Source organism: Lynx rufus, unplaced genomic scaffold (assembly GCF_022079265.1).
Source record: "Lynx rufus isolate CCGP_SWC_20201006 ecotype Redwood Valley unplaced genomic scaffold, mLynRuf1.p SCAF_9, whole genome shotgun sequence".
Lineage (NCBI taxonomy): Eukaryota > Metazoa > Chordata > Mammalia > Carnivora > Felidae > Lynx > Lynx rufus.
Window position 1 is genome coordinate 56,204,521 of NW_025814897.1, and position 8,635 is coordinate 56,213,155.

An 8,635-nucleotide genomic window follows, 5' to 3' on the forward strand; every position below is an offset into this window, starting at 1 on the left:
CCCAGCAGTGAGGAGAGAGAGGGGGAAGAAGGAACGTTTCCTGGCAGAATGGGGCGCGGCAGGCTCCTGGGAGCAAACCCAAAGGACGCCAGAGACCCCGAATCCCTGCGTGATCCTATTGGAGCGCGTGGCCTAGTTGGGAGGCAGGAACACGTGCACTCCTACCTGGAGAATCCATTACCCAACCGACCATTCTGCGCACGCGCACGCGCACGCGCACGCCGACGGATTACTCTAGTAAGTTCAAGAAAAGCCTCTCGAGCAGCTGGCTCGTTGGTCTAGGGGTATGATTCTCGGTTTGGGTCCGAGAGGTCCCGGGTTCAAATCCCGGACGAGCCCCTCTTTTTTTTTTTTTCCATTTTTTTTACTATGCCGCACCCGTAGTAATCCATAGTCCTATTGGACATGGAATGGAACCAATACAATTTGAATAGATTGAAGTGCAGATTACAAATGAATGAGCGATTTCATCCATTGACTGCCATTCTTGGGAAATCTCTCAAAATTGAAAAATAGAAACCAGAAGGATCAAAAGGAAAAGAGGGCTCGTCCGGGATTTGAACCCGGGACCTCTCGCACCCTAAGCGAGAATCATACCCCTAGACCAACGAGCCGCCACGTTCCAGCGCTCCCTCTTGTCTTTCTAAGTAGGGTGCACGGCCCCGCGGCGTCGGCTCTGCGCAGCCTGGGCTTCCAGCCCGTCGCGCGCCTTCAGGCCCGCCGCAAGCTAACCGCCTGCCTCCGCAGGGTCGGACCCGGGACGTGGGGACGTTCCCCGTCCTCTGTGCATTAGGGAAGTGTGCCTATCTGCAGACGCGAAAGCGCGGGTTGACGCCGGACCCTGGAGCTGGGGCTGGAGCTGGGGCTGGAGCTCAGGAGAGCCGTTTGTCCCGGGCCGGGAGGCGGGGCCAGGTCCCGGACGTGGGGATCGTCCCCGATACCTGTGCAGGGCTCCCCAACGCGCGGGTCTGGCTGACACCATCAGCAGCCGCATGGCATCATGGCGCAGCCTGGGTCTCGGGGTTCCTGGACGTCTGGCTTTCTGGGAAGGTAACCTGACGTCGCGAGGCTGTGGCCCGAAATTTCGGTCAGGGCTGGGTCACATGTGCGAATTCCGTCGTTTAGCTCCGGAACCCGGATGGAACTCGCCAACTCTGGTTCCTGCAGGTGGGCCTTCCAGAATGTGGGGTGCCTGGCACCTCTTACCGCGCTTCGCCTCTGCGACCAAGGGCCACGGCTTGCTTCTAGGCAACCTGAGAGGCCTCTGTGGGGAGCAGGGATGCCAGACCCACCCAGAGAAACAGGGGGTTACCTGGAGCCCCTCCACCGTGTAACTCGGCTCCTGGGAAATAGAGGCAAAGTGTTTGGGCTGCCCGCCTGTTGAAATAGGGGACAACGAGATCTGCCGTCTCTCACTGCTGGAGAGAGGGAGGGAGGAGGAGCTGGGATCTCCCAACCGCACACATGCCCTGGATAGTGAAAGGTTAGTGGCCGGTGCCGGTTCCCCAACACACAGGCTACCTACCCGTGGCCTGGCCGGTTGTGGCCAGTTTGCATGGCTTGTCATTCTCCCCCCGCATACCCTCACTTCAAGATAGGAAAACAGAGACATTGAAGCCCAGGAGGGCCTTTCCCCCTGGGGCCCCCAAACCTCTTACAGCTGTGCCCTGCATCTTCAGGAGCCTGTCAGAGTCTCACGCTTATTCCCAGGTCTGAGGATGTGCAGGCAGGAAGAAATACCTCCAGTTGGTCTGCTGGAAGCATTTGTAAGGCTTCTTTCACTCCCCAGCACACTTTCACTGGCGCCTGCTCTGCCCCAGCCCTGGGCTGGGCCCTGGAGACCTTGATGAGTCAGGCCTGCCTCCAGAGCCCCCTGCCCAGGGGCCGCCACACTGCCTGTACCCTCTGCCTCGTCCAGGGCTGTGGGCTGGTCCGGAGGACCTCAGGCTGGGCCCTGGCTCGCTGTGGTTGCTGTTAAGTGAGGCTGTGGCCTGGACACACACACAGGACCTCACCTCCTCTGCCCAGGCCTTCCCTGCTCCCAGAAAGGCCTTCTTCATGGACAGCCATACTGCCCTCAGCCCGTGCAGGATCTCTCCATGGCCTTGGGAATAATGGCAGTGCTCTTTGCCTGCCAGTCTCACCCCTCTGAGGCCCACTCACCTCTCCACAGGCCCTCCTCACTTCTCTCACTTCCCAGGCCGTGGCTGCATTTAAAGCTGCCCGTGCGATCAAGGATGCCCCCAGCTTCCTATAAATTCCAAGCCTTTTGCCCTTTCTGTTCCAGCACCACCCCATCAAGGCAGACCAGAGCTGGGTCAGGGCCTCCTTCAGTGCCACCAGCTTCCGTGCTCCCTGTTCATCGTGGTTGTCTGCCCCTTGCACACGTGTTTGTCTCCACCAGTGGGGATGGAGAGGGGCTCCTGGGGAAGGGCAGTGGCCATGTCAGCCCAGGGCCCGGCACAGATGACCTGGGGAGAAGTGTTTGTTGAAGGAATGTTGTTTTGTCTCTTTCTCTAAAAGCTGAAACCAAAGAAAAATGCCACAACAGCTAAAAGCCTTCTGTGTGTCAGAGGTTCGAGGCTTGTTTGCCTTCTCGAGGCTTGTTTGCCTTCTCGATTGGTACAAAATGCGCATCAACCACAACGCTTCTGAGGGGATTCTCTGGTCCCTCTGCCAGAGCAGGGGGCCTTGGAGGTGACCGCACCAAACGGAGTCTTGGAGACGTTAAGCAGTAGGAGCAGAGGGGAAGGGGCAGCCTCCTTCACATACACCCTCATTGATCCTGTCCCTCCAGTGGGGACCTGGGGGAGGCACTCAGAGCAGTAGGCTGATGGCTAAGGTGCTCTGTCCGGCTAGGGTGCTGGTGCTCCAGAGTAGGGAGCAAAAGAGAAGAGGGGAGGTGAGTAGGGAGTGGAGGTGAGAGGGCCAGGGAGAATGAAAACCCAGCCTGTTGGTGGTTTCTTCTTTTTTTAAGAGCCACAAGCTGAGATCAAAGGTGATATTTTTACAGCAACTGAAATAGAAAACCACTGGGCGCACAGTGGGAGGTGAGCGGCCGGAACACAGGCCCCTTTATGCAGCCTGCGGCCACAGCAAGCACGCTACCCTCTGCCGAGTGCCATGGGGCGTGGGGGACAGTGTGGCCTCCGTCTTCCCGACTCAGCTCCCAGAAAGAAGTAAGGGGGATGAGCCACAGCCCTCGGTGTCAGGAGAGGAAACGGTGGGCAGTGAAGGATGGTAACGAGTGAGCACCCGGGGCCCGACCACCCTCATCATTCCTGCTGCGGGGGTCAGAGTTACAGCTGGCCCTGTTCCATCCTCTCAGAGCCCTGTAAGCGAGGCTTACCGTTCCCCCCCCCGGGCTCCAGAGGAGAAAACCAAGGCTGCAGGGGGGGAAAATGACTCGGTCAAGTCCCAAGGGAGTTGGGAGTAAATTCAGGACTAGAACCCCCGGGCTCCCGGTCCAACACCCTTTCTGTTCTCTGAAATCACTCCCACACTGACACGCCACGTCATTTATGGAACTGCCTCTATTACTGGCCCGAGCTGGCCCTGGCAGAACTGGAGCCATACTCCGCTGTACTACAGGCCTTCACAGTGCCATCACTGGACCAGGCAGCAAGAAATGCACATTCTCAGGCCCAACCCAGACTTACTGAACCAGAAATTCCAGCAGGGTTTCCCAGTGCTTAGTATTTTTTTTTTAAATGTTTATTTTTGAGAGAGAGAGAGAGAGAGAGAGAGCACATGTGGGGGAGGAGGAGACACAGAAGTCAAAGCAGGCTCCAGGCTCTGGGCCAGCAGCACAAAACTCCATGCGGGGTTTGAACTCACGAACTGAGAGATCATGGCCTGAGCAGAAGGCTGATGCTTAAGGGACTGAGCCACCCAGGCACCCCCCCCACCTCACCCCAGAGTTTAATATTTTAATGAGCTCTCTGGGTGATTCTGGTGCAAGCTAAGTTTGAGAATCGCTGTACTGCATTACCTCAGTTTCCACATCTGCAGTTCAGGGAAAATTACAATGCCCATCTCATAAGACTGAGCCCATTATCTGCTAACACATATGCTTGGTGTGTACCCTGTGCCAGGCATCCTTCTAAGCCCTTTAAAAATAATAACTGATTTATGGGGCGGCTGGGTGGCTCAGTCGGTTAAGCGTCCGACTTTGGCTCATGTCACGATCTCACGGTCTGTGAGTTCGAGCCCCGCGTCGGGCTCTAGGCTGATGGCTCAGAGCCTGGAGCCTGCTTCCGATTCTGTGTCTCCCTCTCTCTCTGCCCCTCCCCTGTTCATGCTCTGTCTCAAAAATAAATAAAACGTTAAAAAAATTAAAACAAAAATAATAACTGATTTAATTGCAGGACCCTCTGAAATCGGAACGAATAGCATCCTCATCACACCGAGGAGGAAATGGAGGCACAGAGAGGTAAAGTTACTTGGCTAGGGTCCCCAGCTAGTAAGTGGCAGAGCTCTGGAATCTAAGCTCCTCACAGGTAACCAACAGGAAGTCTCCAGCAGAGGGTCTGGCTCCCAGAATGTGTTCCAGGCACGGCTGAGGATATGATGATGGCAGTTGCTATTACCTCACCTGAAGCTGAGATGATGAAACGCATTTTGGAAACGTACAATCTGCTGTCTTGTCAAGAGGGAAAAATGAGTTAGCCGCAAAGGCAGCCTCAGTGTCTAAGACCCAAGGGCGGCCCACGGGCCCTCACCATTCACGCAGTTTTCAAACCACAATATACTATCTTGGTCTTCTGGAAACGTCCCAGTTTGCTGCAGGGAAGAGCGTGGGCTAGAACCTTAGTTTGGCCACTCAGGGGCTGTGTGACCTTGTACTGGTCACCTCACCTGTCTGCACCTCCTTTTCTTCATCTGTGAAGTAGATGGTGACAGTTTTAGCCTTGCAGGGTTCCTGTGAGGGTTGTGCCCTGCCCAGAGCATGCACGGAGCTGGCCATCAAAACGAGGCTTGCCTGCTCTCTTTCCCCCTCCCTGGGGCTACCTCCGTGGAAAGACCAGTTCTGGACCCAGAAAAAACTTGAAAGAAGAAATAACTTCCCAAGTGCTCAAAATGCATTTATCCTCCAGCCTCCCTGCCCCTTTCCAGATCTTGAAATAGCCACCCCAGCCAGGTGTTCTGGGGAGAAACACTGGCACCTGCTGCATCCAGGCAGGGAGTTAAGTAACCTGTAAAGGGAAGAGTGTCCCCTGCGTGCCACCACCATTGGCCAGGCCTCCGCAATCAGCGTGAGCATCTGAGCGTCCGCCTGCGGTGACGCATTTTGGCCCAGACATCTGAAGCTCGTTAGCTGCCTGCCCCCCGGGGGACTGACCCTGCTTGGTGAGAATTATCCCAGAGCCACAGAGGATGGAGCAAACGAAGACCAGGTGAGGTGTGGCTACAAAAGGGGGGAGCATAGTCTCCTAAGCGGCCTCTGGGGACCCCTGAAGAGTGGAGGAGACCGGGAGAAAGCCCCGGGGCTGGGCCCAGCTCCAGCCCAGCCACCAGCTCCCCGGCTGCGTAAACCGGAGACATGGGGTGGCGGGGGGGTCCCTCTCCCTCTTTGGGCCTCAGTTTCCCCATGTGTACTTTAGAGGAGGGGTGATCAAGGCACACACTGAGGGCCTTCCAGGCCGACACCGTGGGGTCCCAGCCTGACTTAGAATTCCTGGCCTCTGAGGTTTAGCCCAGTGCTGACAGGAGGTGAGTGTGGGTGGTGGGCAGGAAGATAACTCAGGAATGGAGAACCAATGATTCCTCCCTTGGCCCCAGACAGCAGAGGGGAGTTGGCAGGGAAAAACCAGAAAGTGATGCTGCATTTTAGAACAGTCAGCTGGGTGCCCTCTCGGTGCCCATGGGTGGCAGAGATGGTGTGAGTCTCCAACTGGGCAGATGGCGGGGGTCAAGGCGGGGGAGTCCACCCTGCCATCAAGATAGGCCGCTGTTAACTTTCACCTAGCAGTTTTGATTGGCTCCTTATTTTATGCCAAGCACTATTGTAAAAACACTGTGCGCATATTAAAATCATTTGACCCTTTCGCTGATGGCAGGTCCTGGGTGATTGACCAGCCTAGAGTCTGACCCTCACCTGGCCAGTCCTGACATTGGCCTTTTTCAAGGCACCCAGAGAGGTCAAACAGACTGGCCCTCACCACGTCGCTCAAGATCAATACCTCCTCCCCTCGCTGTTAAAACTGACACGGGACAGGGGCGCCTGGGTGGCGCAGTCGGTTAAGCGTCCGACTTCAGCCAGGTCACGATCTCGCGGTCCGTGAGTTCGAGCCCCGCGTCAGGCTCTGGGCTGATGGCTCAGAGCCTGGAGCCTGTTTCCGATTCTGTGTCTCCCTCTCTCTCTGCCCCTCCCCCGTTCATGCTCTGTCTCTCTCTGTCCCAAAAATAAATAAACGTTGAAAAAAAAAATTAAAAAAAAAAAACTGACACGGGAGAGTCTCCTTTGCCGCTGACAGGAGTGCTCTTGTCCCTCCCCAGTCTCCTTCCCTCCTGGCAGCCGAGCCTCTGGGAAACTGTTGCCTGCTGGGCCCGGAATATGACCAAAGGGGCGAGGAGGACTAGTATAGAGGGTGGTTCACATGGGTTTGGTGAAGCCTGATGAACCGTTTTCACTCTGACCGGAGAGGCCCTCTGTGGGGACCTGGACGGGCATGTCCCTCAGACAGCGACTCTGACTTACTGGACAGCATGGCCAAAGTGGGCTGAACTTTGACTTTTCTCTGGACCCCTCATACCTGGGTGGCTGTGTTCTTTCTTTGGGTGGCTCAGTATCTCTGATGACCAGGCTAGACAGCTGTGTCCTGAGTCAGGGAGACTTTTTGATTCATTTACCTCTCATGGGGCAACCTTATTACTGGCATTTCTAAGAAAAGCCTTAGAGAGAGGCAGGCACCCACCCAAGTTCACACAACCAGTCAGGACTGGGGCAACCCTGGATTCCCAGACCATTTTCTTTAAAAAAATTTTTTTTAATGTTTTTTATTTATTTTTGAGACAGGGAGAGACAGAGCATGAACAGGGGAGGGTCAGAGAGAGGGAGACACAGAATCTGAAACAGGCTCCAGGCTCCGAGCTGTGAGCACAGAGCCCGACGCGGGGCTCGAACTCACGGACCTCGAGATCATGACCTAAGCCGAAGTCAGCCGCTCAACCGACTGAGCCACCCGGGCGCCCCTCCCAGACCATTTTCAATTAAATAGTTTATCACTTTCAAATATGAAAAAATGAACTGTCTCAGTGCAAAAAAAAAATTAGAAAATACAGTAAGCAAAAGCAAAATACCTTTAGTTTGTTTCTCTGAGAAACTTCCATTACCCGTTCCCATCCCTTCTCTCTCCCTGGGGGCTCAGCCACACTCCCCCAGCCCCAGCCATAATCAATACCTCATCTCCTTTTGCCAACAGCTGTTCCCTGAGGAATAAGCCTTGACAGCAGATCCTGGAAGACAGCCTCAGACCGGAGGCTGGGAAGGCCTGGCGTCTCTTCCGGAACAGCACAGCTTCCGCCCAAATGGAACTGTTTAAATGCAGGATATAGCGGGGGAATACTCCCGGCTAGAAGCCCAGAGCCTGCAACCAGCCCTGCCCGGTCTGTGGATCAACTGAGCGACCTTGGGCCGGTCCCTGCCCTCTCAGTTTCTCCCACTGTAAAATGAAGACTTGAACTTGACCGAGTGTTTCCCCCACGGCCTTTATCAGTCGGTCAGCTTGTTATGGGCAAAGACCGTGCCCTCTCCTTATAAGTGGACCATAGAATTTAGAGTCAGAGGACAGGGCTCCAGCTCCCCGTCACTCCCTAGCTGTGTGACTGTGCACGGGGCACCACACCACTCTGTGCTCTGCTCCCCCATAGAAAAACACAGGCCAGAGTGCTTGTCCTCTGTGTGTCCCACGGCTGTCATAGATCCCGCGAGAGGTGGACCTTAGAGACCTGTGGGCAACACAGGGCGAGATGCTCTGCTGGGGTGTTACTCCAGGGTGCCCCCTGCTTGCCCAGTGCCTGGCTCCATCCTGGCTCAGGGGGTCTGGCCCAGGCTTGTAGATGGAGCCTGTGCCTGCCCGCGGGCACGCGGAGCTCTGGCAAGAGGAGTGTGTGGACCCTGGGCCCGGCCCACCGTATGAAGTGTCAGTAACGTTGCCCAGAGGGCCTCGGGGCCCATGACATCATGGACAGCAGTTTCCATGTTGGAGCTCACAGAGCTAAGGCCATTTTAAAAAATAGCACTGCCTTTTTTCCTTTCTTTCTTTTTCCACTTTGGCTATGACATGGAATGTGAGAGCAGCTAAACTATCGCGGGAAGGAGAAGAGGCTGGGTTCATAGACTGACTCCGCTTTCTGGGGTCCTAAAAACAATGCCAAACCTGGGAGGTCTGGCCCCTGCTTCCTCATGCCCACCTTGACCCCACTCCAGGCTGCCCTGACGGGACCAGGGGGGTGGCCAGTCATGGTCTGCCTCTGGTTCCCAGGTAACCTTTCTGGACCTCAGCTTGCCATTTGTTATGGACTGGATATTCATGCTCACACCCGCCGCCCCAGATTCCGATGTTGGGTTCCTATTCCCCAGTGCCGCCCCCTACGGTTTGATGGTATTTGAGGTAGGGCCTTTGGTAGATGA

At 55.6% G+C, this 8,635-nt stretch overlaps 2 non-coding genes across 2 annotated transcripts; one reads left to right on the forward strand and one right to left on the reverse strand.

Annotated features, from left to right (window-relative positions):
- The first annotated feature begins 267 nt into the window (after positions 1 to 267).
- TRNAP-UGG (transfer RNA proline (anticodon UGG)) lies at positions 268 to 339 on the forward strand. Its single transcript has one exon. It is a non-coding gene; the product is annotated as a tRNA-Pro (tRNA).
- A 203-nt stretch (positions 340 to 542) lies between these two features.
- TRNAP-AGG (transfer RNA proline (anticodon AGG)) lies at positions 543 to 614 on the reverse strand. The gene has a single exon. It is a non-coding gene; the product is annotated as a tRNA-Pro (tRNA).
- Between the last annotated feature and the right edge of the window lie 8,021 nt (positions 615 to 8,635).